We start from the raw sequence: 18,016 nt of genomic DNA on the forward strand, positions 1-18,016 counted from the left end.
ATGATCGAGAGCTTTTGTTTTCTCATTGTTATGGCTACGGAACTTCAACAACTATGATGCTGAATTAAACATCTATGGAATCATGGGAGTTCTTGGAAAAGACGAAGTTTTCGAGTAATGTTGAAGCACCAAGGAGATCAAGCATGTGGATGAGAAGCTACAAAGTTTTATCTATTTTGTAATCCATATGTATTGATAGTTTTGTCACTAAAATTGACAGAGAGGGAGATTGTTAGAGCATTTCTCGGTCGAACTTGCATGTGTTGCTATCTCAAGTGAAAAAGCGGGGGTCTAACAACCACACCCAATATTTCGTTTAGCAATCTGTATGGACAAAATCCAATATACTTTCTAGAGAATCAACTAGACAGTCAGACTCAATCTAGATAAAAGTATATCAAATAGTTTATATCTCAATCTCTCGATTTGATATATACTCAAGCAAATAGAAATCTGCGAGTCTTTATCAAAGACAGATAACTTGGATGGTATCAAAGACCAATATCCAAGTGTCAATCAATTTAAATCAACAACCAAAAGGTCGGATATTCTAATTGATTGAACAACACACAACTTGTATTATTTCATTTATATAAAAAAATATAATGCAGAATAGAAATAACACAGACACCAGAATTTTGTTAACGAGGAAACCGCAAATGCAGAAAAACCCCGTGACCTAGTCTAGATTGAACATACACTGTATTAAGCCTCTACAGACACTAGCCTACTCCAAATTAACTTCGATCTGGACTGTAGTTGAACCCCAATCAATCCCACACTGATCCAAGGTACAGTTATGCTCCTACGCTACTGATCCCAGCAGGATACTGCGCACTTGATTCCCTTAGCTGATCTCACCCACAACTAAGAGTTGCTACGACCCAAAGTCGAAGACTTTAATAAACAAATCTGTATCACACAGAAAAGTATACGATAATAGATAAATCCGTCTCCCACGAATATACCTACGAGTTTTGTTCCGCCTTTTGATAAATCAAGGTGAACAGGAATCAATCAATAATACCAGACTTATATTCTCGAAGAACAACTTAGTATTATCAATCACCTCACAATAATCTTAATCCACGCAGCGAAAAAAGATATCGTGGAATCACAAACGATGAAATGAAGTTTTTTTGTGATTACTTTTGTATCTTGCCTATCGGAGATATAAAATCTCAAGCCAATTAGTATCAATTGTACTCGTACGATAGAAGATACAAGATCAAATCACACAACTACAAGAAAAGTAGTATCGCTCTGGCTTCACAATCCCAATGAAATCTTTAAGTCGTTAACCTGGTTTAGAAGAAGAAACCAAAGGTTAAAAGAGAATCGACTCTAGCTTAGTACAACTAGGATCACACAGAATGTGTAGGGATTAGGTTTCCCTATTTCTAGAGTTCTCCCTTATATAGTTTTCAAATCAGGGTTTGCAATCAATGTTAGCTTGGTAACAAAGCATTCGATATTCACCGTTATATGAAAACCTGGTGATATTCAAGCTAATATTTCTCAACCGTTAGACCGAAAACTTAGCTTGTCACACACAAATGAAATGTCCAATTTTGGGTTTATTAACCGTACCCAAGCATTAACATTTATTGGTTCAAAAAGTCAACCAAATGGTTATCCATATGATTACTCTCATATCGACCTTATTATTCTTCACCATAACTATTTCAAATGACTCAATTGAACTAGTTACAGAGTTGTTTAATTGCTTAGATCTTATGTAACTACATAAGACACAATTGAAGCAAAATCGGTTTGATTCACTCGAATCGGTTCATGAACTTTATAGCCACGGTTTGCAAAAGAATTCATTAGTTTATTTAAACATTAGTTCAAGAACAACCGGTTTTAGATATAACTTGCTCATGTTCGCGGACTGGGTTCGCAGACTTAAGCTCATAGAAGGAGTACACGAACTCCAACAGAAAATCTCGAGCCGAGAAGTTCCGCAAGTTCGCGGACTTGGTTCGCGTACTTGTCTCTCGCCACTTCCATTTCTCTTGATCAACAAAGTTCGCAAACTTTGGTTCAAGGAATAGGACTTATGCATATATGTGTTTCCACAACAATGCTTATATCCACCAATGGTTATGTAATCTAAACTCTCATTTCAATCATTGAAACATTCTCAGAGGAGGATATAGCCGTTATTCACAGACCATTTTTCGTCAGAGAAATTTTCAAAGTGATTGAAACATAACATGACTTTCGTCACTAGGTAAAGATGAATTCGGCTAAAGCGAAAGCTTACCAACACATATTTCGAGAAATAGATAGGCGAGATAAACTCGGCTCGAAATAGCAAATGTGCATAATGAAAGTTTATATATAAAAACGACTTTTGTCTCAAGAGTAGGAGATAGAATAGATAGACTTTTGAGTGACAGATAAGTTCAAGTCTCCACACACCTTTTAGTCGATGAAGATCCTCCAGTTCCTTCCGTAGTCCTTCATCTTATATGATGATTTCCATGGAGTTCTTGATCTCAACTATACTTTTTATCCTAATCCGAGACCTTTAGCTATGTAGGCTACAAATCAAGACTTATAGTCTTGATCACTAACATTGACAAACATGCTTGAGATAACAACGCATGCGAGTTCGACCGAGCAATGCTCTAACATCAAGCATATTTGTCAATGTTAGTGATCAAAACTATATGTCTTGATTTCTAGTATACTTATGACTAAGTCTCGGTCTAGGATAGTTAGTAATAGTTGAGCTCCAGACTCCATGTCGATTATCTTATGAATACGAAGAACTACTCAAGGAACCAGTGGAACTTCATCTCACCAAAAGGTATGTGGAGACTTGAACTCATTTGTCACTCAAAAGTCTATCTACTCTATCTCCTACTCTTAAGACAAAAGTAGTATAAGTATGATAGTTTTCATACATACACATTTACTATTTCGAGTCGAGTTTACTCTCCTATCTTTTTCTCGAAATATGTGTCGGTAAGCTTTTTCTTTAACCATTTTCATCTTTACCCATGACCAAATTCATGATGACGTTTCAATCTTGAAAATAACTTTGATGACGATAGTCGATTCTTTATGTCTAACGACTATTATAACATTATAGAAGAATGTTTCAATGATTGAAATGTAGAGTTGAGATTACGTAACCAACTATGGATATAAGCATATATAGTGTGTTCGCACATTAGTATATAAATCCATGTGCCGGAAACTAAGTGTGTGCATATGTGTGCATGCGGTATTGGTGAAGAAGACAGGTTAGGTACGTACGCGTACCCACGAAAGTTTTCAAACCAAAAATTTCTGCTGAGTTTTCAAACTAAAGTCCGGTTGCTATGGTACACGTACCCGTATGCGTAGCTAAGCTGGTTATATTTCTCAAATCGGTGGTTTCATGAATTTAAACAATAAATCAATAAGGAATGCAATCTTTGCAAACCGTGGCTACATTGTTCATTAATTGATTCAAGTAAATCAAACCCATTTTGTTTCAATTGTGTCTATGTATAAAGATCTAAGAAATTGAATAACTCTTGAACTAGTTCTTATGAGTCATTTGAACTAGTTATGAGAAAGATAAATACGATTAATATGAAAGTGCTCATATGGCTAACCATTGGTTAACTATTTGTGAACCAACTAAGTGTACACGTTTAGGTACGGTTACTCAAACCTAAATGAATACATTTCATTTGTGTGTGACAAGATAAGTTTCGATCTAACGGTTGAAAGATATTAGTTGGATAAATCAGGTGTTTCATCTAACGGTGAATATTGAATGCTTTATTACCAAGGTAACTTGGATTGCAAACCATGATTTGAAAACTATATAATGGAGACGTCTAGCAACTGGAAAAACTAATCCCCACACCTCCTGTGTGATACTAGTTGGTTTGATAGAGTCGATTCTCCTTTAACCGTAGGTTTCATCTCGAGACCCTGTCGGTTAACGACTTAAAGACTTCATTGGGATTGTGAAGCCAGACGAAACTACTTCTCTTGTAGTTGAGCGATATGATCTTGCCATTTTCTATCGTACGAGTTCAATTATAAGATTGGCTTGAGATTATATCTCCGATAGGGTAAGATAAAAAGAAATCACAAACATATTCGTCTCATCGCTTGTGATTCCGCAATATCTAGTTTCTCTACCATACGATTTAGATTATTGTGAGGTGATTGACAATTCTAGGCTGTTCTTCGGGAATATAAGTCCGGGTTATCGATTGGTTCCTGTTCACCTTGATTTTGTCAAAATACGGAACAAAACTTGTAGGTTTATCTGTGGGAGACAGATTTATCTATTACCGTAGACTTTTCAGTGTGATACAAATTTGTTTATTAAAGTCTTCGACTTTGGGTCGTAGCAACTCTTGTTTGTGGGTGAGATCATCTAAGGGAATCAAGTGCGTAGTATCCTGCTGGGATCAGAAACGTAAGGAGCGCAACTGTCCAGACCGAAGTTAGTTTGTAGTAGGCTAGTGTCCGTAGCGACTTAATACAGTGTGGTGTTCAATCTGAACTAGGTCCCTGGGTTTTTCTGCATTTGCGGTTTCCTCGTTAACAAAATTTCTGGTGTCTGTGTTATTTATATTCCGCATTATATTTTGTTTTATAATTGAAATATCACAGGCTGTGCGTTTGTATCGATCAATTGTGAAATCCAAACTTTGGTTGTTGATTGGAAATTGATTGATCCTTGGATATTGGTCTTTGGTACCATCCAAGTTTATTATCCTTGTATTTGATAAAAGCTCGCAGATTTCTATTTGCTTGAGTAAAAATCAAATCAAGAGAGAGATATTAACTCCTCAATATGCTTTTCTCTATATTGAGTCTGACTGTCTAGTTGATTCTCTAGAAAGTATATTGGAGTTAGTCCATACATATTTCTAATAAAAAATATTGGGTGTGGTTGTTATACCCCCGCTTTTTCAGGTTGATTCTTAGACACTCCCAGTGCGTATGCACCGGGTAATAAGCTTGTTTATTATAACAACAACTTTTTATCTTCGATGGAATCTGCAGAGTAGTACAACTTGTGATTAAGATCGGCCAATTGTACCGACTAACTAAATGTACAACCAAAATTATGTAAAGAATCACCTTCACCCTCAGACAAAAGCTGCGAAGACCATCTACTCTATGCTCCTCAACCAGAACTACCAACCGACCGATTCTTTGACGGACGGGTTTCAAAGGCTTAAAAGAAAAAGAGTTTAATGATATGAAATTAAAGACAAGACCGGAGTTGACAACACAGTGTCTGAAAACTCGAAATGAGTATGGAAGGACTCTAGCCCTAGGCTTATTCCCCTACTCAGTTTTCCACATCGTGCTCTCAATATGTTATCCGTTACATATTCAAAATATATTTAAAAATAAGGGTAAATGTTACGGTAACGTTGAATATTATAACGGTAATGTCTATCACGAATCCTATAAAACCCCAATTTCATTTATGAAGTAAACTTACATCTCCACCCAAACTTAATTTTCAAGCAAAAAAAACTTTCAACCATGTTTACAAGTCGCAAAGGAAAACAGATTGTATGTGTGGAAGCAAAAGAGGTATGTCCATTATGTTTTATGGATGACCATAGTTTGCTATAATGTCCTTGGATTTGTTTCAAGTTCCCCCAAAGAGGTTGTTCTGGGATAAATATGGTAGTTGAAACGGAGCCAGAAAAGATAAGGTATTTGCGATGTATGTATGAGAACTTCCGTGAAGAACCACAGTTGCTGGCTGATGGAATGAAAGCTAAGGAAGAAGCAAAGTTAGACGAACTGTGTAAGAACTTTGGAAAAAAAAGGAAAATTAAAATTGAATGCGGAAAACTGGCTTCTTGCTCAACCCAAATTTGTAATTTTTTTATGAAACTGCATTGTTCCAGTGATAACTCCACTTATAGTAAACGATTTTGGAAATGTCATGGGTGTAATTTGGTGGGATGGACTGATTAGATATCGTTATGTTAGAGTTCTATCAAGACTTTGGGTAGAGATGTTTCGGATTTATTGTGTTGCTTTACGATTTAGTTTACTTGAGAGTTTGTGGGTGTTGATGATCATGTAGTTTGTTCTTTTATGTTAATTATTCAAGATTTTGAAAGTGTGTAATTTTATAATATATTGTGTTTTTATCCTAAAAGTTAATTTTGTCATCGTTTTTACATTAATGTGTTCAAAATAGAGTAAAGTTAATTGAACCAAAACATCAAGCATGATACAAAGTTTCATTTAATCATAAACCAATTTTGCAGTCATCGTGGTTATATTTAGCGTGTGTAACCAGTCTTTAAACCATTAGGTGACCCTAATGAACGAATGTAGTTTCGTGAGGGTTTACAAAGAAATGTGCCCACAAAACCTATGACTAACTAGTACGTAGAATGATTCATGCATCACTCTGAATTTCTTTTAATCTCTGTAAGGAAATCGGGGAACATGGTCTTCAGAACTAAAGAAATTCCACGCCCTTTATTTGTCTGTATTTCAACTCGACCATCCTTTCCTACAATATTCAAAAATTAGCATTAGTGTTTATGCGTCTCTACATAATTATTCGTATGTATTAAATAAATATTCACCATAGTTTCAGTTGTTATTGCTTTAGGATCTCTGCAGCAGACGACAACGTCCGCCTGGAAGGCATAATATAATTGTATTTCTTATTGAATTACGTCATATATGTCTTTGATATGATAATAGTGCCATACCTTGGACCAGAAGGTTTTAGTTGGTACGCAACGAAGCACAACTTCTCAGTGCGAGCTTATGGTTACCCAAGTTTGAATGATAACCAAGTCTTCCGCAGAATCAAACAAAACCATAAATTTTCAACAAAAGATTTTAAAAGGAACGGTGTTTATAACAAATGAAGAAGGAAAATTTGAGTTTTGGTGTGAAATATTGAAAGGATATCCACACTTTTATAGCATCCATCAAGGTGATTAGCCTCCACATGGATACCTTTGAACCATTCATTTTCGTTGTGTTGTCGAATCATTGTTATTGTTACTGACAAGTTATGTCAGAAGTCATTCTTTTAGGATATTGTAGGCTTGAAAAGAAATGTCATTGCATATATTAATTCTATTGAAAAACCATTTCGCACGTAAAACATTTAAGCCATACAATCATACTGGGAAGAAATCAAGCGGCCTCGGATGTTGGTTATCATCTTGGGTTTCAACCACAAATTCCATATCCTTATTTAAATCTACATTACCATTTAAGTAAGGATTTTCATCTTGACTTAATCCGGGAATTGAATACCGAGGACTTACACCAGAATCACCCAAGATGGGGTGATACCCTAAACCTTGATCATCCAAAGTAGAAGTAGCTTGATGTTTACGGCTACACTCCCCAGAACCACCTAAGCCCATCATACCAAGTGTGTTGTGTATAGAATCTTCATCTTCAGATTGCTCAGAACTAAAAGAAGTCACATATGTACCACTAGGATCTGAAGGGCCATATGTAAAGCGGTCATACAATAGATTTTCCTAGCGCATCATTCTTCTCAAATGATAATTGTGCCAAGTTCTTCCACTAAATCTGTAACATTTAAGGTTGGTATATATAAATAACAACAAATAAAATGAGTACTAAGAAATATATTAACTCAATAAGTACTAACCTCGGTGCCTTGGATATTACTCAAATCCTGGTGATACGTGTTCTCTGGAAGATTATGTATTTCATGTATCCCTTCAGAGTTAACATAAGTACATGACCACTTACCGTAGAAAATGTTGATGTAGGCTCTGGTTGGGTATACACAAAGGTTTATGGAAACTGAGTAGGAGGAGGTACGTTTGGAATGAAATGAGAGCTTCTGATGTGACAAAGTCCATCCTCTTCGTGGTGGTGAACACGAATAAAATATGGCAACAAAGGTTCCATGCTACAAGCTTTCCAAAATGTAGTGTAATCTGTCTCATTTTCTACCTCATAATATTTTCCTTCCTCGATATCCTTTGTTTTGGTGTTGGCTAAATCAGGAGGCTGACAAGGAATTGTTATCCAACCCATGACCTGCCTCAAACATCTCTCCTCAAGATAAAGTGTCTTTTCTTTCTTCACAACTACTCCTGGAAAGTATATTCTCTTTCGAATAACCTCTCTATCTATAACAACATCTTAAACATCATAGTGTACATTGGAAAACGATGGTTACCAAACAACTGCCCCGGGGGACACTCTCAAATCCATCTGTCTTTTAGCATTGTTCACGGAATGTTTGCCATCATCTGTCTGTTGCATACCCTGTTTATGTTAGTTTTAAAAATATTTATTGCAGGGTACACCGTATATGCTATAAATGTCCCCATCTTCAGTAATTGTTGACAATTACAGAAGTAAATAAAATGTCAGTACTCTAATATCATCCACATTGCTTTCATATTACCATCACCTCCACTACTAACTCTATCCAAGTAGTGTAACAATCTCCCATAAACAAGAGAACCTCAATCATACCTGCAAAGGTTTTCCAAGATTTTGGAACCTCCCAAAATAAGCAACCATCCTTTTGAAACATTAGACAAAGTGGATCCCAAGAATACTTGACCAATAACCCAAAGAAAAAAAAAACTTCTCAATTCCTACCAGATTTCAGAGTTATTCAAACCATCTTTACTGATATAAGAAGAAAGGTGAGAGATACATACAATGGAGGATTTACTATCCCAGGGTACTTTAGATGTTACTTCATCAGCTGGACGTTGGGCATCTTCTTTAGGATTTGCAGCTTGTCGTTGTAAGTTAGATATCACACCACTGAAGTACGAATCGTCAAAACTTTCAAGAACATCTTTGGGCAACCTCCTAGGAAAATCTATAGACTCACCTTTACATATTGGAATTCCCGTTAAAATTACAAAGTCTAAATGTGTCAACCCTATTTCAAAGCCAGGGAAGTGGAAAGTTTTAGTTGTATGCCACCATCTAGCTACAAGAGCATTTGCGAGTTGCAGATATGAATTCCTAAACCTAAATGGAAATATCGATGAAAACCCACAACTTTCTAGTACCCCGAAATGCAGAAGGATGACTAGCAACAATAATTTTTTTAATAATCATTTAGGCGTCCCCAACAAGTAATCGGCTTCATTTTTGATGCATCATGACCGGATATATGCCCATCTCTACCAATTTCTGACAGTTTTTAGATTGAGGAAGCCACCATGTCATAATCTAATGAACCAAACAAATAACATCACCAAAAATATTTCAAGCTTATAAAGGACCAACAAAAATTCATACTCATACATTGTTATTTGTCAAGATATCTAGCCACGCAACATTATGTATATCACTGTCAATTGAAATTAACCATGTTCATCAAAAATTCACTAAAACAAAGGATGTTCTACAAATTAAACAAACATAAAGCAGTAACTAATGCTATTTAAATTCAATTTATGTTATTCATTACCAAACATAATGAAAATCATATCAAATGAACAAAAAGTCAAAATTAGGGTTTTAGTTTATATTGGATTACCTATGATTATTGAGTTGATAAAATTCCTTAAAATCACTTGCAACTACCAATTGAAACCTTCTTGAACAAACTCAATTAAAGATTCGTAATGATTGAGTGGTATGGTGAAGATTTGCGAGATGAACTTTGGTTTTTCTCACAAAAACCATGAAAAATGGGGGAAGAACTGAGGGATGGTCGAGTTCTCAGGGTGTTTGTAGGAAAAATCCAAAAACCATAGGAAAAATACAAAAACGGGTAATGGTTAAGATGTTCAATTCTTGTTGACTGGTCAAGATACAGAAAAAGGATAACGGCTACCCGTTTCAGTAGAAATGGTTTATGGATGTCCGTTTTTAAAGAAACGGTTGATGGCTACCCGTTTTTTTGAAAGAGAACAGCTAACAATTGCCCGTCCTCAGCTTAAACCGGGAAATGTCGATGGACTTAGGCCCTTCCTAGGCTGACGTGTAAATGTGTTTGGGAACTGGATAGGAAGATCCATAAGACCAAGTCTTATAGGGCATCTTCATAAAGAAAACATTACAAGAATCACAAGGATATGTTACAAGTTCTGGAAAGTGAGTAGTGATTCTAGTGAAACCCTTTTGATAATGTGATCTTCAAGCTTGCAAGAAACAACAATACATATTTATGTAATGTTGGATAGACTATCTTTTTACCAGGGACGGATCTAGCAATAGGCTAACCCAGGCTATAGCCCATCCCTAATTCTTACATGACATTATTTTTATATTAATTATTTTTTTTTGAAAAAATTATGTTAGCCCATCAAGTTATAAGTATTCCAGCCCCCATAAATGTATTTGTATCCCACTAATGAGATCATTTTTAGCCTACTAAATACAAATTCTAATGTTTGTGTCTAAATACAACCTTTATTTCCGTTAAATAGAACCTGCTTAAAAAAGATTAAATTTGTGTAAACACCACTAATTTGGGTAAAAAAAAACGATACAAATCTTTAAGATAGTAACCACCCAAATCAAAACATGAACAAGGTGATTATTTTGTTAAGTATAATCCCACGTCTCCCAGATTCCCTGGATTTGTGAAGTGTATATGTTTTGGGTATCCCTAACCTTACAAGCCGGTTTTCGAGATTAGCATGGTATCAGAACAGGATATTTATGTCGAGCCATTTGACCGCACATTTACTCTGTGTCACCCAATTTATCGTCCACGTTCCATGTGTTAGACCCAACGAGGCTACACGTGAGAGGGCGTGTTGAGATTATTAGCCCCACATTGTATGGGTTATCTAAGATCTCGCGGTTTATAATCCTTAGGGACACTCCACTCATTGTCAGTCGGTTTTGAGTTGGATGCCCCTACTCTAACATGGTATCAAAGAAGGTGTGTAGGCGATGTGTGTGGACATTGTTTGGCCCGTTTAAGTGATTGTTTGTGTTTGTAACCCACTTAGAGTATTTTTTATGCTCTTCCTTCTTCGTTCGTGTGTGACCCAGTAAGGGTATTCGAAAAAGCGGGGGTCTAACAACCACACCCAATTTTCGCTTAGCAATCTGTATGGACTAACTCCAATATATTTTCAAGAGAATCAACTAGACAGTCAGACTCACTCTTAAGAAAAGTATATCAAACAAATAGGAATTTGCGAGCCCGATTGAATATAAAAAATAACTTGGACGGTATCAAAAACCAATATACAAGTGTCAATCAATTTAATCAACAATCAAGGGTTGGATTCACAATTGATTGAACTTACGCACAACCTGTGATATTTCAATTATATAAACAAATATAATGCGGAAAAGAAATAACACAGACACCGAAAATTTTGTTAACGAGGAAACCGTAAATGCAGAAAAACCCCGTGACCTAGTCCAGATTTGAACACCATACTGTATTAAGCCGCGACAGACACTAGCCTACTCCAAGATAACTTCGGACTGGAATGTAGTTGAGCCTTAACCAATCTGACACTGATCAAGGTACAGTCACGTTCCTTATGCCTCTAGAACCATGTCGGATTCTGAGCACTTGATTCCCTTAGCTGATCTCACCCAAAACTAAGAGTTTCTATGACCCAAAGTCGAAGACTTGATAAACCAATCTGTCTCACAATGAAAAGTCTATTGAATAGATAAATCTGTCTCTCACAGATATAACTATGAGTTTTGTTCCATCTTTTGATAAATCAAGGTGAACAGGAACCAATTGATATACCGGACTTATATTGCCGAAGAACAACCTAGAAATATCAATCACCTCACAGTAATATTAATCGTACGGTAGCGAAACAAGATATTGTGGAATCACAAACGATGAGAAGAAGATGTTTGTGACTACTTTATATCTTGCCTATCGGAGATTAAATCTCGAGAAAATCTTAGAGAAGATTGTACTCAATCATGATAGAAAACAGCAAGAACACGCTAATATAAAGAAAATAGTTGGATCTGGCTTAGGGCTGCACATGGGCGGGTTTGGGCGGGTATTAGCTAAAACCAACACCCATAGATAGCGGGTTTTTATTTTCATAACCAACCCCGCACCCACAACGGGCGGGTTCGGATTAAAAACCCACGTGTTTAGCGGGTACGGGCGGTTTTGGGTATGATGGGCGGGTCTTGTGCATCCCTAATCTGGCTTCACAATCCGAATGAAGTCTTCAAGTCGTTAACCTACTGGGTTTTAGAAAAACCTAAGGTTAAAGAAGAATCGAGAAAAACTTTTGCAAAACCACCAATGCTAGAAGGTGAAGACATTCTTGACAAAAAAAAAAACCTAGAGTATGCGTGTGTGACTCGATAGGTTTGGTATCTAAATCGTTTCTTAGGGACGGTAACTTTTAGGGTTTCTAAAGGCATATCGTGACAAGTAAGACATGGGTACCCGTACAAACACAATCCGATCCAAAAAAAAAACGAAACATACCTTTTTACAAGACAAGGAAAAACAATATACTTTTGCTACGTGATGATTTTCTTTCACAAATTTTTGGCTCAATAAATTTTATATCTCCATAGAGAAACAATTTAAAGAACAAGAGTAGCAGGCAACATAGTTGTAACAAAAACCTTTTCAAAAACAAAAAAAAATAAACGAAGAGATTCTTGACACACAACCGATACTTAGGCAAAGCTGTCGACTGTGGATAATAGTTTAGCTATGGACAATAAGAAAATAGCTCAACTAATCAGAAAGAATTTTTTCCGAGACCTGATTATTATCAATTCTTACTCAACATTATTTTTATGAGTAAGCATTCAACCCTTGTGGTTAATTAGCACAAGTATGAGCCCTAATCTCATTAAATGAATGGTGTTCATGATTGACTCTTTTCTTTCTTCCAATTCTAGGAGAAAATCCTTTTTGATATGAAAATTTATCATAAAACTTGTTGTCATCAAAATATGAGGCTAATTTAGAGTCCTTACCCACAGAAGTTTGTAAGGAGGATTTGGACAGCCTGTTGATAAGATCCTTGTATCCTTCAATTATCAGATTAAGGTTGTCCTTCATATCTCCATTGTTGCTTCCATCTAAAGGAACCTTTTTCACATCTTGAACATCATTTTTCTCATTAGGTTGAGAGGGACCTTTCTGAAATCTCTTTGACCAAATTGTATTAAAGTTACAATTTGTCCGAACATTCGATGAGCAAATTGAACTGACTTTCCTGGAAGAATTCACAGGGTGAGTACTAAAACCAATCGGTTTAGACATCCGAATGTCAGTTACACCTTTGAGAATTAAATCTAAGGTGTGTTGGAGTTGAACAATAGAATTTTCATTCAACCTAGATTTGATTTTTCGTTCAACATGTCCTTTTGAATCACAAAAGAGACACACTTTCTGATCACCTGAGTGATTAGAGTGAACAAACTTAACAACGTTGTTCGGAGATTTCTTCCTTCCGAGAGATGTGAAGTTTCCTTGATTAGAGGAAGATACAAGCACATCTTTTCTAACCAGAAGGGTTTGCGATTTAGTTTCTGGAACTGAATTTACAGCTGGGTCAAAAGCAATTGGTATAGTGGACTCTTTAGAACATCCTTGAATAGAGAGTTTGTTAAATAGATGTTCAATTTCCAAGGCATCCTTTTTGAGTTTCACCTCAAGTAAGATTCGTGAGGAGAAAACGACTTTCTCCTCGCTAAGAGCCATTAATTTAGAGTCACGATCTTTTACTATACCGATAAGTGCATTGATGTTGTGTTTCAACCGATTGATTCTATCAACCTGGATTCTAACAAGATTTAGAATCAGTTCACTCTCTTTGGCTGCTTCCCTTTCTTCAACAGAGTCAGACTCGTTAGAAAGGTAATCGGGGTGACACTTATCAGTGCAATCATGTTTTGTTGGAACACAATGTTCATCTAAGTTGGAGATAAACAAATCTTTCTCTTTAATAGATTTCTTGGAAACATGACTTTTATTTCTAATGATGTGTTTATCCGAGATAGCACTAACGTCCATAGATATAGATCGCTACAAACACAGATTTATGAGGTCTTAAACATGTTTGCATGCTCTGATACCAATTGAAAAAGCGGGGGTCTAACAACCACACCCATAATTTCGCTTAGCAATCTATATGGACTAACTCCAATATACTTTCAAGAGAATCAACTAGACAGTCAGACTCAATCTTAAGAAAAGTATATCAAAGAGTTATATCTCTATTTCTCAATTCAATCTGCAATCAAACGAATAGGAACTTGCGAGCCCGAATGAATATAATAAATAACTTGGACGGTATCAAAAACCAATATCCAAGTGTCAATCAATTTAATCAACAACCAAGGGTTGGATTCACAATTGTTTGAACTTACGCACAACCTTTGATATTTCAATTAAATAAACAAATATAATGCAGAAAAGAAATAACACAAACACCAGAAATTTTTTCAACGAGGAAACTGCAATTGCAAAAAAACCCTGAGACCTAGTCCAGATTTGAACACCGCACTGTATTAATCCTCTACGGACACTAGCCTACTCCAAGTTAACTTTAGACTGGAATGTAGTTGAGTTCTAACCAATCTCACAATGATCAAGATACAATTGCGTTTCATACACCTCTAGAACCACGCCAGATTCTGCGCACTTAATTCCCTTCGTTGATCTCACCCACAACTAAGAGTTGCTATGACCCAAAGTCGAAGACTTGATAAACCAATCTATCTCACACAAAAAAGTCTATTGAATAGATAAACCTGTCACCTACAGATATACCTATGAGTTTTGTTACGTCTTTTGGTAAATCAAGGTGAACATGAACCAATTGATATACCGGACTTATATTCCCGAAGAACATCCTAGAAATATCAATCACCTCACAATAATCTTAATCGTATGGTAGCGAAACAAGATATTGTGGAATCACCAACGATGAGACGAAGATGTTTGTGACTACTTTTTATCTTGCCTATCGGAGATTAAATCTCGAGCAAATGTTAGAGAATATAGTACTCAATCACGATAGAAAACAGCAAGATCAGAACACGCTACTACAAAGAAAATAGTTGGATCTGGCTTCACAATCCTAATGAAGTCTTCAAGTTGTTAACCTACTGGGTTTTAGAAAAACCTAAGGTTAAAGGATAATCGAATCTAGTCGCAACTATTATCACACAGGAGGTGTGGGGATTAGGTTTCCCAGTTGCTAGAGTGCTCCTTTATATAGTCTTCAAATCAGGGTTAACAATCAATGTTACCTTGTAAGAAAGCATTTAATATTCACCGTTAGATGAAAACCTAATTAGACTCAAGCTAATATCTTTCAACCGTTAGATCGAATTTACCTTGTTACACACAAATGAAAGTGACTTCATTTGGATATGAGTAACCGTACCTAAACGTTACACCTGTGTTGGCTCAACAATAGTTAATCGAAGTTAGCCATATGAACACTTTCATATCAACCTTATTCATCTTAACCATAACTAGTTCAAATGACTCAAATGAAACTAGTTCTAGAGTTGTTCAATTGTTTATATTCTCATAGAAGTATACAAGACACAATTGAAGCAAAATCGGTTTTGATTCACTCGAATCAATTCATCAACATTATAGACATGGTTTGAAAAGATTGCATCCTTATTATATAAATGTATTAGTTCATGAACAAACCGATTTTAGAACATAACCAAATCAAGTATGAAAACGGGTACGCATACCTAAGTAGCCGGACTTGAACTTTGTTCGCCAGTATGCAAATGGGTACGCATACTGTCGTACACTTCCAAGTTTCAGTTGATTCATGTACGCGTACTGGTACACATACTGTAGTTCCCGGAATTCAACTGACTTCGCCAGTACGTGTACAAGTACGCATACTCTAGCTCCCGGACTTTACCTGACCTCGCCAGTACGCATACGGGTATGCATATTATATTATGGTCTTGGATCAACACATATGCAAGTACGCATCCTGTTTTTAAATCCAATTATGGTTAAGTGTTCTAAACTCTCATTTCAATCATTGAAACATTCTTAGAAGACGACAATAGATGTCTCACACAAACTATTAGCTTCAAAGCAATTTTCAAGTGATCGAATGATCAATGCAAAACATTCAGAGTCTGCATCAAATGACTGTCTCACACAAATCATGTAAGATGTCATAAGGCGATTTTCACATGATCATATTTTCACTTTCGTCAAGCATATAAGATGAACTTGGTTAAAGCGAAAGCTTATCAACATATATTTCGAGAAATGTGTATAATCGAAGTCTATATAGCTATAAACTTTTGTATCAAATAAGAGAAAGAGTAGATAGATTTTTGAGTGATAGATGAGTTCAAGTCCCCACATACCTTTTATTGATGAAGTTCCAAAACCTCCCCTTAGTAGTTCTTCGTCTTCAATCGATGAACGCCGTGAAGTCTAATGCTCAACGACACTTACTATCCTAATCCGAGACTTAGCTATAAGTAGACTAGAAATCAAGACTTATAGTTTTGGCAACTAAACTTGACAATAAGCTTGAGATAGCAACGCTTGCGAGTTCGACTGACCAGTGCTCTAACAGTATTGTTTTTCCCCGGCTAGGTGTGAGGGGGCGCTAACTATAATCCCACATCGCCTAGATTAATTTCTTGGATTTTTGAAATTTATATGCCTTGGACAACCCTAACCTTGCAAACCGATTTTCGAGGTTAGTTAGGATCATGCACTTTAACACATCTTCATTCATTGTATATGAATCTTTCCTTCTAAATACTTTAACTATTGAGTATCTTGTGATTGGTTAATAAATTTCGTTAATGTAAATTTATAATAATTTATACTACTTAGAATTTAAAAGAGTTTTCGTTTGAAGGACAAAAAATATAAGTCAGTTATAACTTAATTAGCTAGTTTGGGGCAGATGAACATTATTTGGGGCCTACGACTATAGACCAAAAAGGGTCATTAAAAGGTAAAAAGGGTAACCCTTTATCCAACTATTTTACATAGTGTCTAATTTATTCCTGATTAATAATTGATGTTTAATCAAATTAAACTAGAAATTAACTAATCTTGATTCGTCATCAAAACATGAGAATTTTTTTTTTTTTTGAAAAAACTCGACCAGAATCGGTGGATATTCATGAATCAGTTTGTGAGGCTTAGAATATAAACCGATTGTAAAATTCAAGAGTTTTTCTGTGATTTTTTTCGCCGAAATCGATTTATGTTAATGCCCACATAAACCGATTGTAAATATGGGCATTTCTTCGACTGTTTTTCTCATAACTTCTTTGTCTGATGTCGGAATGATCTCATTCTTTTTGCATTCAATTCATAATTTCATGCTCCACAATATAAAGATAAAATTTTTGATATTTGTCCAAAAATTTAAACATGGTTAGTGAATCAGTTGATGTGTTGTACCATATCTACCGATTTTGGGGAACATCAATAACAATCGGTTTATGTGGACCCTTCAATAATCCAATTGTAGGCATAGAAGTTAAGAAATCAAAGTTTGTAAAATCGGGATATGTGGACACACATGTAATCCGATTCTAACAAAAAAAATATACAGAAAAAACGATTCTCTTCCATGCTAGAATCGGGCTATGTGGACATTAACGTAGCCGATTCTGGTCCAATTTTCTCCAACCAGAATACACATTCAGTACAATCGGTCTTTGTGGGCATGAACAAAATCCGTTTCTAAATGAAATCGGTTCATAAGTACATTGACGTAAACCGATTCTAATAAACCCAGAACACTTTGATTTCAAAAAAATCAAATTTTGACTGATTGCATGTTGCTAAAACCTAATTTAGGGGATTGGGTTGCTAGAAAAGTACTTGATTCGTGCCATTTCATCTGCTTCTATGGGACTGGAAGATGGTTCGTCTTAGGGGAGAACAAGAGAATAAGAATCAGTTGAAGTGGAGATGGAGATAGAAATTGATTTAATTTTGATTTTAGTTTTTAGCTTTATTATTAGGATTTAATAAGGATATATTGATAGTATTAATATTTGATATAGGATAAATTGGCAGTTTCATCTCTTATTAACCTTTTTTGTC

The sequence above is a fragment of the Papaver somniferum genome, chromosome 4 (assembly GCF_003573695.1).
Source record: "Papaver somniferum cultivar HN1 chromosome 4, ASM357369v1, whole genome shotgun sequence".
Classification (NCBI taxonomy): Eukaryota; Viridiplantae; Streptophyta; class Magnoliopsida; order Ranunculales; family Papaveraceae; genus Papaver; species Papaver somniferum.